This window comes from Bidens hawaiensis, unplaced genomic scaffold (genome assembly GCF_021521415.1).
Source record: "Bidens hawaiensis isolate Kalapana, Puna unplaced genomic scaffold, B.hawaiensis_p1.1 tig00053131_1, whole genome shotgun sequence".
Taxonomy (NCBI): Eukaryota; Viridiplantae; Streptophyta; class Magnoliopsida; order Asterales; family Asteraceae; genus Bidens; species Bidens hawaiensis.
This window is the reverse complement of record NW_027499562.1, coordinates 31,122-42,991: the sequence shown is the minus strand read 5'-3', so window position 1 is coordinate 42,991 and position 11,870 is coordinate 31,122. Positions and strand designations below refer to the sequence as shown.

Genomic DNA, 11,870 nt, shown 5'->3' with positions numbered 1-11,870 from the left:
CTGCACGGAAAACGATAATATAATCCAAACATTCCATTTTGAAACCCTAATTGATTTTTGTTTTATATGACTTAATACAAATGGAAATCTTTTGAGTTACTGTTTGTGTTTGTTTCTTTTGTGTCTATTAAGCAGTTTTTAGGGTGTTAGTGTTTCCGCCATTAATACTCTATTATTCTTACCAAAAATAGAAAGTCGTTAACCGTATTGTCAACACCTAGGTGTTTGGTTAGGACAGCGAGATATTGAGTGATTGAGTGATAAATTTGGGACAGACAAGTGGTATCAGAGCTTGAATCTGCTATTTTTGAAGAACTGTTGCTGAGATATTGTTGATTATTGAAGATGAAGAGTGACGTCAGTTGAGAACTGTTACATTGGTTTGTGACATCAGTTGTCCTGTTCTTCATTTTTCTCAGATCTACAATATTTGAGGTTTAAAAGTGGTCTCTTACCTTGTTTTGCGTTGAAGTTGTTTACTTTTTTAAGGTCTTGCTCATTTTTATCCAGATCTATCAAATCAACGAATTTTATCCACATATCTGATTGATTTTTTTAAATTTGTCAACTCTTCACTTTAACTTTGCTAAGTTTTTAAGTTAAATATTTAAAAAAAAATACCAAAAAGATGTCTGGATCTAATGATGAGCAGGAAGTGTCTACTAAAAAAATTTACAGGCTCTATGGACAGGAAAACTACATAAAATGGAAAGTTTTGTTTGAAGCTGTTGTCTGCTACAATGATGTTGAGATGTGGCGCTCCATCAAGAACATACCATATGTTTACGAAGGTGCAGCCACAGCAAGCACTCCAACCATTGAAAGGACCATGAGAAAGAATGATGATAGAGCATTAGCCATGCTGAAGCTAGGTCTATCTTGGATATTCAGACCGAAGTTGCTCATCACACCACAACCAAAGCTATGTAGGCTGCTTTCTGGAAATGTTTGAAGGAAATTGCTAGCTGAAGAATATCAACAAAAAGAGGCTAAAGCAGCAACATGACAGATTCAAGTATAAAGATTGTGAAAGACTCAAATCTGTGTTAGAAAGATTCTAGACAACTGTAAATGAGATCAAGACAACTGATCTTGTTATCACATATGCTGATTTGAACACAAAATTGTTGTCATCATTGACAAAATAATGGTATACTGCAAGCATAAACCAAACTTTGAAACACTCAAGCTTGATGATGTGGTATCCAGATTCAATGTCCAATTAATTGATGAAAATGACTCATCATCTATGGAAAGTGGGAATGCACCATATGGTGGTGGTAATGTTGGTCAAGGAAATGAATATCAAGCCTTGTTCTCTATGTTCACTGATTCTTATAGTGCCTTTGTTGATAAGATCATGATCCACACTAGGGTTGTTCAAGATGATCTTGAGCAAATTGATGTCGATGACCTAGAGGATATGGATCTAAAAAGGCAGGCTGCAATGTTGGCACTGAGAAGCAAGATACTGTACAACAGGACTAGATGATTATTGGTTTTAGGACCAAATTATAGAATTGGATTTGACAAATCCAAGGCTATCTGCTACAATTGTCGGTCACCTGGTCACTTTGCTAGGGAATCTAATCAACCTAGGGAATTCATCAACAATCAATGTCAGCAGTACCGGCCTAGAAATCAGTACCAGTACCAGAATCAGAACCAAGGTCAGCAAAGAAACTTCAACAACAATCAACAATCACAGAATCATCAACAAGTTGTTCCCCACCATCAGAATTTTCAAAGAAACCAACAAAACCCTCCTCAAGCTCCTACAAATCCCAACAAAAACAATGTTAACCAACCAAGAAACCAAGGAAATGTTGCATTGGCTGTTCATCAACAAGATGGAGAATTTGATTGGAGCAATCATGCTGAAGATATCAGTAAAGCCAATGTTACATTGATGGCAAAAGTGGAGAATGAAGCTGGATCTTCTTCAACTCAGGTACATTCAAACCTCTCAAATCTTGAATTACTTGAACTGAATGGATCTCTAAGAATGGCTGTTGGAAAATTAGAAAGTGAGTGCTTTAAGAAGCAAAGTATCATTAATTTCTATGAGTCTAGTGAAATGACATATGAGGAAAATATCAAAAATCTAGAACAAGACTGTATGGACAGTTATAGGACACAATGTAGATATGTCACTAAGATTGAAGAGCTAAAGAGATTTTTCTTGAAGAGAAGTTGACAAACACTTCACTCCAAGTTGAAAATGATTTTTTGAAGAACTTAGTTTCAATTGGAAGTATTTGTGGGAAGTTAAGTAAGATTAAAGAAGAAGACAAATACATGGCTGTTCCTCCACCTTTCAATGAAAACTATTCATTGAAGGTTGATTAAGAAAAGAGGAGTTCATATCTTAATCAGTTTAGAGAAGTGTTCAAGGAGAAAGAAGAATTCATTGAGAAGTATAAGTTGGTGGATGTTGAGGAAAATGGTGAATTTATGGTGAAAGAGAAGAAGAGTGATGAAAGCTCAATTGGTACACAAGTGTCTGAAGAAGACTTTGATGAAGACTTTTTAGACAGAGATTACTTGAGTGATTCAAGTGGAAAAAGTTTAAGCATTGCAAGTGAGAAGAATGGTAAGAAAGAGACAAAGGACAAAATCCCTTTGTTGCCAAAAATAACCCCAAAGATGAGAATGCATCATGAGAAAATGAGAAGGTATCACAAATCCTTTGACATTTGGGAAGGATCAAAATTAAAGAAAATCAATGCAAGAAAAGTCTACAAAGTTCCACAAAAAAGTGAGACTGTTAACGAAAAAAAGGAAAAAGTAGAAACAAAGAAAGATGATGATCACTTTATTCCTGTTTATCCTGTTTCTCAAACCAAGAATTATTTTACATTGGTGTAGTAGAAAGTATGGAAGAATATTTGAGAAGGCACTCAAGACACAGAAGCAACATAGTAGATGAACCAATGAATATGGAAAGAATAATCTTTGTAAAAAGTTCACTAGAAAGGCAAGAATCAAATATTGAAGAATTTGTACCATTTTCAATGAACTATGATGGTTTCAAGTCACAAAATACTATTGGTATTGACCCACCAAGACCAAGTGAGAGACTCAAGAAAGGAAAGTCAAATGAAAGCTTTAAGGGAAAAGTGTGGTGTAAAAGTGTGATGAACATGGACACTACACAGACTCTTGCCATGAAAAATTCACATTTAAACCAATTGATGTTCCAAATTCCATCAAGTTTGACAAGATTTTGGTTTCTACAAAATGAAGTATGATGAATACCTGGGTAAAGGCAAAAAGTTTGTTGATAATTTTGAAAGCAATGTTAAAGACAAGGGTAAGAAGAAAGTTGAAACAGCTGATAAGGATGATTCAACATTCAGACACACTTATTATGATATTATAAATCAAACACTTAAAAAACAAACCTAAGCATCATAGATACCCAAGTCACATAGAATAGTCATTCATAGCATATATCAGTTGCATAGAAACACAGATTCACACATAAAACAAAACTCACTAATAAAGACCTTTCAAAAGATAGTCAGTTAGTACAATGAGCATACATCATAAATAAGACTTCATCAGAGTTAATCATTCATAATGCTCTTAATAGGAAATTAAACCTTGTTTTATCTATTGGCTTGGTGAATAGGTCAGCTAAGTTGTCACTAGTGTCCACTCTTTTCATTTCTATAAGACCTTTTTCATTACATTCTCTGATGAAATGATGTATGATTTTAATATGTTTGGTCTTTAAGTGTTGGACATGGTTATTAACTATGAACATAGCAGCAATATTATCAATAAAAATAGGAGTTTTCAAGTAATTCAAACCATAGTACAGCTAGTTGATTCTAAATCCAAAGGACTTGTGTGCAGCAGGCAGATGTTGCAATACACTCAGCTTCAGTAGCAGAAATTGACACGGTTGTTTGCTTTTTACACTGCCATGACACTAGACTGTCTCCCAAAACTGACAACCACCAGATTTAGACTTCCTACTCATGTTGCAGCCATCATAATCACTATTAGTGTATGCAAGTAGATCAAAAGCATGGTTCTTTGGATACCATATCCCTAAATCAGATTTCCCTTTCAATTATCTAAAGATTTTCTTGACAGCAGTCATATGAGATAGTTTTGGACATGATTAGAACCTTGCACACACACACACTCATAGCAAACATAATGCCAGGTCTTGAAGCAGTCAGGTACATCAAATATGCAATCTTTTCTCCATATTCATGCTCATCAACAGGCTCCCCTTTTTCATCAGCTACCATTTTCTCATGTGTGTCCGTAGGAGTAGAAGCAGTCTTCAAGTCTTGAAATTTGAACTTGTTCAAAATGTCTTGTACATACTTTGATTGACAAATAAATATGCCACCTTTCTTTTGTTGAACTTGCAACCCCAAAAAGAAATTCATTTCACCCATTGAGATCATACAGTACTTGGACTTCCTCACCTCTTCAAACTCGAATCACATAAGTTCATTTGTAGATCCAAAGATGATATCTTCAACATAGACTTTAACTAGAAGCAAATCTCTTCCTCTTTTATTGTATAAGAGTGTTTTATCAACGGATCCCCTTTAAAAGACATTAGTAAGAAGATGGTTTGACAACTCATCATACCATGCTCTTGGAGCTTGATGTATTCCATATAGAGCCTTGTTTAGTTTATACACTCTATTAGGATACTCAGGATCCTCAAAACCTAGAGGTTGATTGTTGGGTTGAAGATAAGACAAGAAAGCATAAGGAAGGTTGGAATCTTCTCAACCTCTCTAAAAATGGCTAAGTATGGAAACTGAGCATACTTAGGCCTCCCTGCAAGCTTTTACTTATCCCAGCATGGTATTTTGCTTTCCCAGCAAGGTTATCTTCTAGAGTTCCACTTAAGTGATAAACCGAGCAAGGTTCACTTTTTCTAGCAAGGTTGTTCTTCAAATCAAACATGGTTTGTTTCCTAGAAAATTCTTGACTAAACCAAGTTGACGCCAAGTCTTTTAGAAGATCTAGCAAGGTTTATTCATAATAAACATTGTTCCCAGCAAGCTTGAAGGAAGTTCATAAAGAAACTCTTAAGAACTTCTAACGAGCAAGGTTCAACTAATAGCAAGGCTACAGCGTCACTAGCACACTTGGGTTTGTTCAATAAGTTATACTTAACAAAAGTTTGAAGGGACTTCTGAAGAACAAGTTTGCTCGTAGGACTATATCGAGCAAAGTTTGCGATGGCCAAGAGGAATGAAGTATGCTAGGTGAATATTTTCAAAGGAAAATATTCTAAGTAAAGCTTACCCGGAGAACTGTTCCCCGACACACTTGGGTTATCAGGTCCGCTCGATGAAGACAAAAGCTACAAAGCTTGCCCGAGGACCTGTTTACACTTAGTATCTTTTGTAATATAATTGAATATGTAATGTCACTATCATTAGGGTTTCCAGAAGGAATGTAAGGTGTCAGGGGTAGGCCTATAAATAAGAATAATCTAGGGCACGCCTCTAACACAACTTTAAGGACACACGATACCCTACACCACTATGATTTGACGGCAGATTCCCTCCTGCACGGAAAGCAGAAATACGATCCAAGCATTCCACTCTAAAACCCTAATCGATTTCTCATTGTAACCTTCATATTATAAATGGAAATCTTTTGAGTTCATAGTGTGTTTGTTACCGTTTGTGCCTATCTAGCAACATCTAGATCGTCATTGATTCCGCCTTTGATAGTCTACTGTTCTTACTAAAAATAGCAAGTTGTAACCTATCTTGTCAACACTAACGTGTGGGTTACGACATACTAATCTATTGAGTGATTTATATATCCTAGAGAGGGACCGACAAGTGGTATCAGAGCTAGTTTATGCTATTTTGGAAGAATTGTTGCTGAGATATTGCCTGTTTGTGACGTCAGCTGCCCTGTTCTTCAATTTTTTCAGATCTAAAATATTTTAAAGGTTTAAAAGTGTCTTCTTACCCAGATTCACATTAAATTTGTTTACTTTTTATAGATCTTGATCATTTTCATCTAGATCTACCAGATCTAAGGATTTAATTCACAGATCTGGTGATTTTACAAATTTGTTAAGTTTTAACTTTAAATTTGCTAAGTTTTGAGTCAAATATTTTCCAAAAATACCAAAAAAATTGTTTGGATCTAATGATGAGCAGGAAGTGTCTACTAACAAAATTCCCAAGCTCTATGGGCAAGAAAATTACATCAAGTGGAATGTTCTGTTTGAAGTTGTTGTCTGCTACAATAATGTTGAGATGTGGAACTCCATCAAGATTAGACCATATGTACACGAAGGTGCATCCACTACCAACACTCAAACCATTGAAAGGACCATGAGAAAGAAGGATGGTAGGGCCTTAGCCATGTTTAAGCTAGGTATGTTATGGGATATTCTGACTAAAGTTGCTCATCACACCACAGCCAAAGCTATGTATGATGATTTGCTGGAAATGTTTGAAGGAAATTATGAGCTGAAGAATATCAAGAAAGAGATGCTGAAGCAGAAACTTAATAGAATCAAGTATAAAGAAGGTGAAAGACTCAAGTTTGTGTTGGAAATGTTCTTGACAATTGTTAATGAGATCAGGACAACTGATCTTGTTATCACTGATGCTGATTTGAACACAAAATTGTTGTCATCCTTGTCAAAAGAATGGTATACTGCAAGCAAATTCATCAAGCAGAAACTAAACTTTGAAACACTCAAGCCTGATGATGTGGTAGGCTTCCTACAAGCTACAAAGATAGAAATGATTGAGAATGAAATGATCAAGGAAAACAGACCCTGTTTCCAAGTGACCAATGCACTCATTGCACCATGGGAAACTTAGCCACCAAGAGTCAACAACAAATTCAAATAATTGAAGAACTTGTTGAGCATGGTGTTGATACCACAAGGAGCTTTGTTGCTGGCAATTCAAACAATCAAGGTGGACAATTCAGATTCAATGTCCAATTGATTGATGATAATGACTCATCATCCTGGCCAATGGGCATACTCCATGTGGAGAAAGTAATGGTGGTCAAGGAAGTAAATACCAAGCTTTGTTCTCTATGTTCATTGATTCTTATAATGCCTTTATTGCCAAGAATATGATCCATACAATTGTTGTTCACGATTATGTTGAGCAAATTGATGCTGATGATCTAGAAGACATGGACCTAAAATGGCAGGCTGCTATGATGGCATTGAGAAGAAAAAGATTGTATAATAGGATTGGAATATCATTGGCTTTAGGACTAAATGATAGGATTGGATTTGAAAAATCAAAGGCTATCTGCTATAACTGTCAAGCACCTGGTCACTTGGCTAGGGAATGTAATCAACCTAGGCAATTCAACAACAACCAAGGTCAGCAGTACCAACCAAGAAATCGGTACCAATACCAGAACCAGAACCAAAGTCAACCAAGAAACTTCAACAACTCCAACAACCAGCAAACACAGAATCATTAACAAGTTGTTCCCAACACCAAAATTTTCAAAGAAACCAACAAAACCCTCCTCATGCTCCCACAAATCCCAAAAGAAACAATGTTAACCAAACCAGAAATCAAGGAAATGTTGCATTGGCTGCTCATCAAGAAGATGGAGAATTTGATTGAAGAAACCATGCTGAGGAAATCAGTAAAGCCAATGTTGTATTGATGGCAAAAGTGGAGAATGAAGCTGGATCATATTCGACTCAGGTACATTCAAACCTTTCAAAGCTTGAATAACTTGAATTGAATGAATCTCTTAGAATGACCATTGGAAAGTTGGAGAGTGAATTCTTTAATAAGCAAAGAATCATTAATGTCTAATAGTCCAGTGAAATGACTGGTAAAAAAAATATCAAAAATCTAGAATAAGGATGTATGGACAGTTACTTGAATCAATCTAGATATATCACTGAAATTGATGGTTTAAAGAAGATGTTTCTTGAAGAGAAGTTGAAAAACACTTCACTCCAAGTTGAGAATGTCTTTTTGAAGAATTTGGTTTCAATTGGAAATATTTGTGGGAAGCTAAACAAGATCAAGGAAGAAGATAGATATAAGGTTGTTCCTCCACCTTTCCGTGATAACTATTCATTGAATGTTGACAAAGAAAAGAGGAGTGCATACTTTGATTAGTTTAGAGAAGTGTTCAAGTAGAAGGAAGAATTCATTGAGAAGTATAAAATGGTGGAAGATGATGAAAATGATGGGTTTGTGGTGAAAGAGAAGAAGTGTAAAGAAAATTCAGTTGGTACTCAAGTGTTAGAATATGACCTTGATTAAGAATTGTTAGATAGAGATTTTCTAAGTGCTTCAAATGGAAAAAAGTTCAAGTAGTGAAGGTGTGAAAAATGGAAAGAATGAAAAGAAAGAAACAAAGGACAAGATCCCTTTGTTGCTAAAGATTACTCCAAAGTTGAGATGGCACCATGAACAAATGAGAAGGGTACACAAATCCTTTGACATTTGTGATGGACCAAAACAGAAGTAGAACACTGCAAGAACAGCCTACAAAGTCCCACAAAGAAGGGAGACAGTGAAGGAAATCAAGGAAAAAGAAGAAATAAAGAAAAGTGATGATCACTTCATCCCTGTTTATCCTGTTTTCTCAAGCCATGAATTATTTGACATTGGTCAAGTAGAAAGTATGAAAGACTATTTGAGAATGCAGTCAAGACATATAAGCAACATAGAAGATGAACCAATTAACTTAGAAAGAATAGTCTTTGAAAAAAATTCTGTTGAAAGGCAAGAAACAAAGAATGAAGAATTTGTACCATTTTCAATGAACTATGATGGTTTCAAGTCACAGAAAATTATTGGTGAAAGGTTCAAGAAAGGTAAATTAAATGAAAGCTTAAAGGGATAAGTGTGGTGCAAGAAATGTGATGAATATGGACACCACACAGATTCTTGCCATGAGAGATTCACACTCAAGCCAATTGATGTTCCAAATTCTACCAAGTTTGGACAAGATTTTTGTTTCTACAAAATGAAGTTTGATGAATACCAAGGTAAAGGCAAGAAGTCTGTTGATGATGTTGAAAGCATTGTGAAAGACAAGGGGAAGAAGAAAGTTGAGACTATTGTTAAGGAAGTAAAGAAGAGTGTGGTTCAACCAGAGAAGAAGAAGATTCTAATGAACAAACAACCAATCACAATTGTCCCCAAAACAGACTCCAAGTCTGTGTAATCTGATGAATCTAATAGGTCACCAAGAAAAGAAATAAAGATGAAGAAAGTTATGTTCTCAAAAAAGAAGCTAAGAGAACTGAATGGAGATGAAAAATTCATGTTAAATCATGGTTATGAACCACAAGGGTTCCTTTGGAAACCAAGAAGTGAGGTAAAAGTAACATGTGAAACTTTAGTCTCAAGTGTGAAGAAAGAATATTTTAGAAAAGAATGCTTAAGCATAGTTCCATATGTGGGAACATCAGATGAGACTGAATATGACTCAGATGATTCTAATGAATCATGCGAAGTTGTATATGAGGACCCAAAACCTATTCCCAACTCCAATGCAACTCATGTCCATGTCATTGATGATTTACAAGCTGATGTAGCTTGTGCTTCATCACGTAACTGATCAATTTTGTTTGTTTGTGCAGGAACAGTCCACTTCAGTCAATGATGTATGGTATATAGATAGTGGATGTTCCAGACACATGACATGTAACAAGAGGTCCCTTGTGAATTATGAAGAAAATTTGAAGGGCCTGTTGCATTTGGAAGTGATGAAAATGGTGGGAAGATAGTGGGTAAAGGTATTCTGACTAATGGCAAATTGTCATTTGATAATGTCTTTTGTGTGGAAGGATTGCAATATAACCTTTTGAGCATTTCTTAAATGTGTGATAAGGGTAATAAGGTTGGATTTGATGATTCTCATTGTTTCATCCTCAAACCTTAGTTTGTGATTTCTCCAGATATGATTACGATGATGGCTCCTAAAATGGTAACATGTATGAATTGAAGATGAAGGATGCGGTTTCTAGGGGTGGAACTTCCTTCGTTTCTAAAGCCACTGAAAATGAGACCAAATTGTGGCACAAAAATCTTTCTCATGTTAATCTAAAGAACATGAACAAACTTGTTAAGGGTCAGCATGTAATTGGTTTACCTATAAGGGAGTTCAAGCTTGATGACAAATGCATTTCATGTGAAAAGGGTAAGCGGCATAACTCCTCACACAAAGCAAAACTGATGAACTCAATTGAAAATATACTGGAATTGCTTCATATGGATCTCTTTGGTCCTCTGAGTGTTCCTAGCATAGGGAAGAAAAGGTATTTCTTGGTGATAATTGATGACTTTTCAAGATACACATGTGTTTATTTTCTAAATACCAAAGATGAGGTTGCTGGTCTTATCCAAAATTGTGTGACAAGGATTGAGAATCAGTTGGATATAAGGGTGAAGGTTATGAGAAGTTACAATGGAACTGAGTTCAAAAATGGGATGATGGATGAGTTTTGTAATGCATATGGAATACTACAACAATTCAGTACCCCTGGAACTCCTGAACAAAATGGTGTAGCTGAAAGAAGAAACAGAACACTCATTGAAGCTGTAAGAACCATGATAGCAGATTCTTATTTGCCTGTTACTTTTTGGGCAGAAGCAATCAACACAGCCTGCTATGTTCGGAACAGGGTACTTCACAATAAGAGCCAAGACAAGACTCCTTATTAAATCTTGTTCAAAAGAAAGCCCTACATCAAGTTTCTCAAACCTTTTGGTTGCAAGTGCTCACTTTTGAATACCAAGGACTATCTCAACAAGTTTCAATCAAAATCCTTAGATTGTTTCTTTGTTGGATATTCAACACACTCAAAAGCATATAAAGTCTATATTAAAGATCATTTGAGTGTGATTGAGTCCTCTGATGTTGTATTTAATGAAAATTAGTTTAATACTGTGGATGGAGCATCTTGGCTGTTTGATCTTGAGAAATTGATCGTGTCTTTCAAGATTTAACCTGAAGATTTTGATGAAACTTTTTACAAGACAAGTGTGCATGTTGAAAATTTTAAAAAGAAAATTCATTTGGATAAGTTATAGTCCAAGGTTGCTGGTGAATAGACAGAATATTATTTCATTAAGGATGCCTCAAATGCTGAAACTGACCATATTCAAGATCAAGATCAAGAACATGTTATACAATACAATCAAGAAGTTCAAGATGATCATGCGTTGAATGAGGAATATCCTAGCAACCAACAAGAACAGATTCAAGAACAAGCAAACAGAGAAGCAAGATTTGAAACTTTGTTTCAAAACATGAACATTGAAAATAATGTTGCATCTTCTTCACAACAGTTTACTTAAGAAGCTCCTGAATTCCATGATGCAACTACAGATTTGATCATTGATGAACCTGATCTCAATTATTTAAATCTTGAATCAAATATATCTACTGATCATATTGTGTAAACTTCCTATGTTGAAAGAAATCATCCACTTGAAAACATCATTGGAGACATCAATGAAAGAGTAACCAGAAGTGCATCTTAATCTGCAATCATATGTTTTTACTTCTACTTTCTATCCCAATTTGAACCCAAGAACATTATTCAAGCTTTAAAAGACAATAGTTGGGTATAAGCAATGCAAGAGGAGTTCGCTCAATTCAGGGATCTACAAGTGTGGGAACTTGTAGATAAGCCAAGAGGAAAGTATGCTATTGGTACCAAGTGGGTTTTCAGGAACAAGAGGGATGAAATAGGGATAGTGATAAAGAACAAGGCAACACTAATTGTTCTAAGCTTCCTACAAGAGGAAGGAATTGACTTTGAAGAAGTCTTTGCACCTGTGGAAAGGCTAGAAGCTATAAGAATCTTGCTAGCCTGTGCTTCTTCTAAGAATATAAAAGTGTTTCTATTT

At 35.5% G+C, this 11,870-nt stretch overlaps 1 long non-coding RNA gene across 1 annotated transcript; it reads left to right on the top strand.

The window, feature by feature from the left end:
• Positions 1–1,694: 1,694 nt before the first annotated feature.
• Positions 1,695–8,530, top strand: LOC143599944 (uncharacterized). Its single transcript, XR_013147384.1, has 2 exons — positions 1,695–1,918; positions 7,663–8,530. It is a non-coding gene; the product is annotated as an uncharacterized LOC143599944 (long non-coding RNA).
• Positions 8,531–11,870: the final 3,340 nt, after the last annotated feature.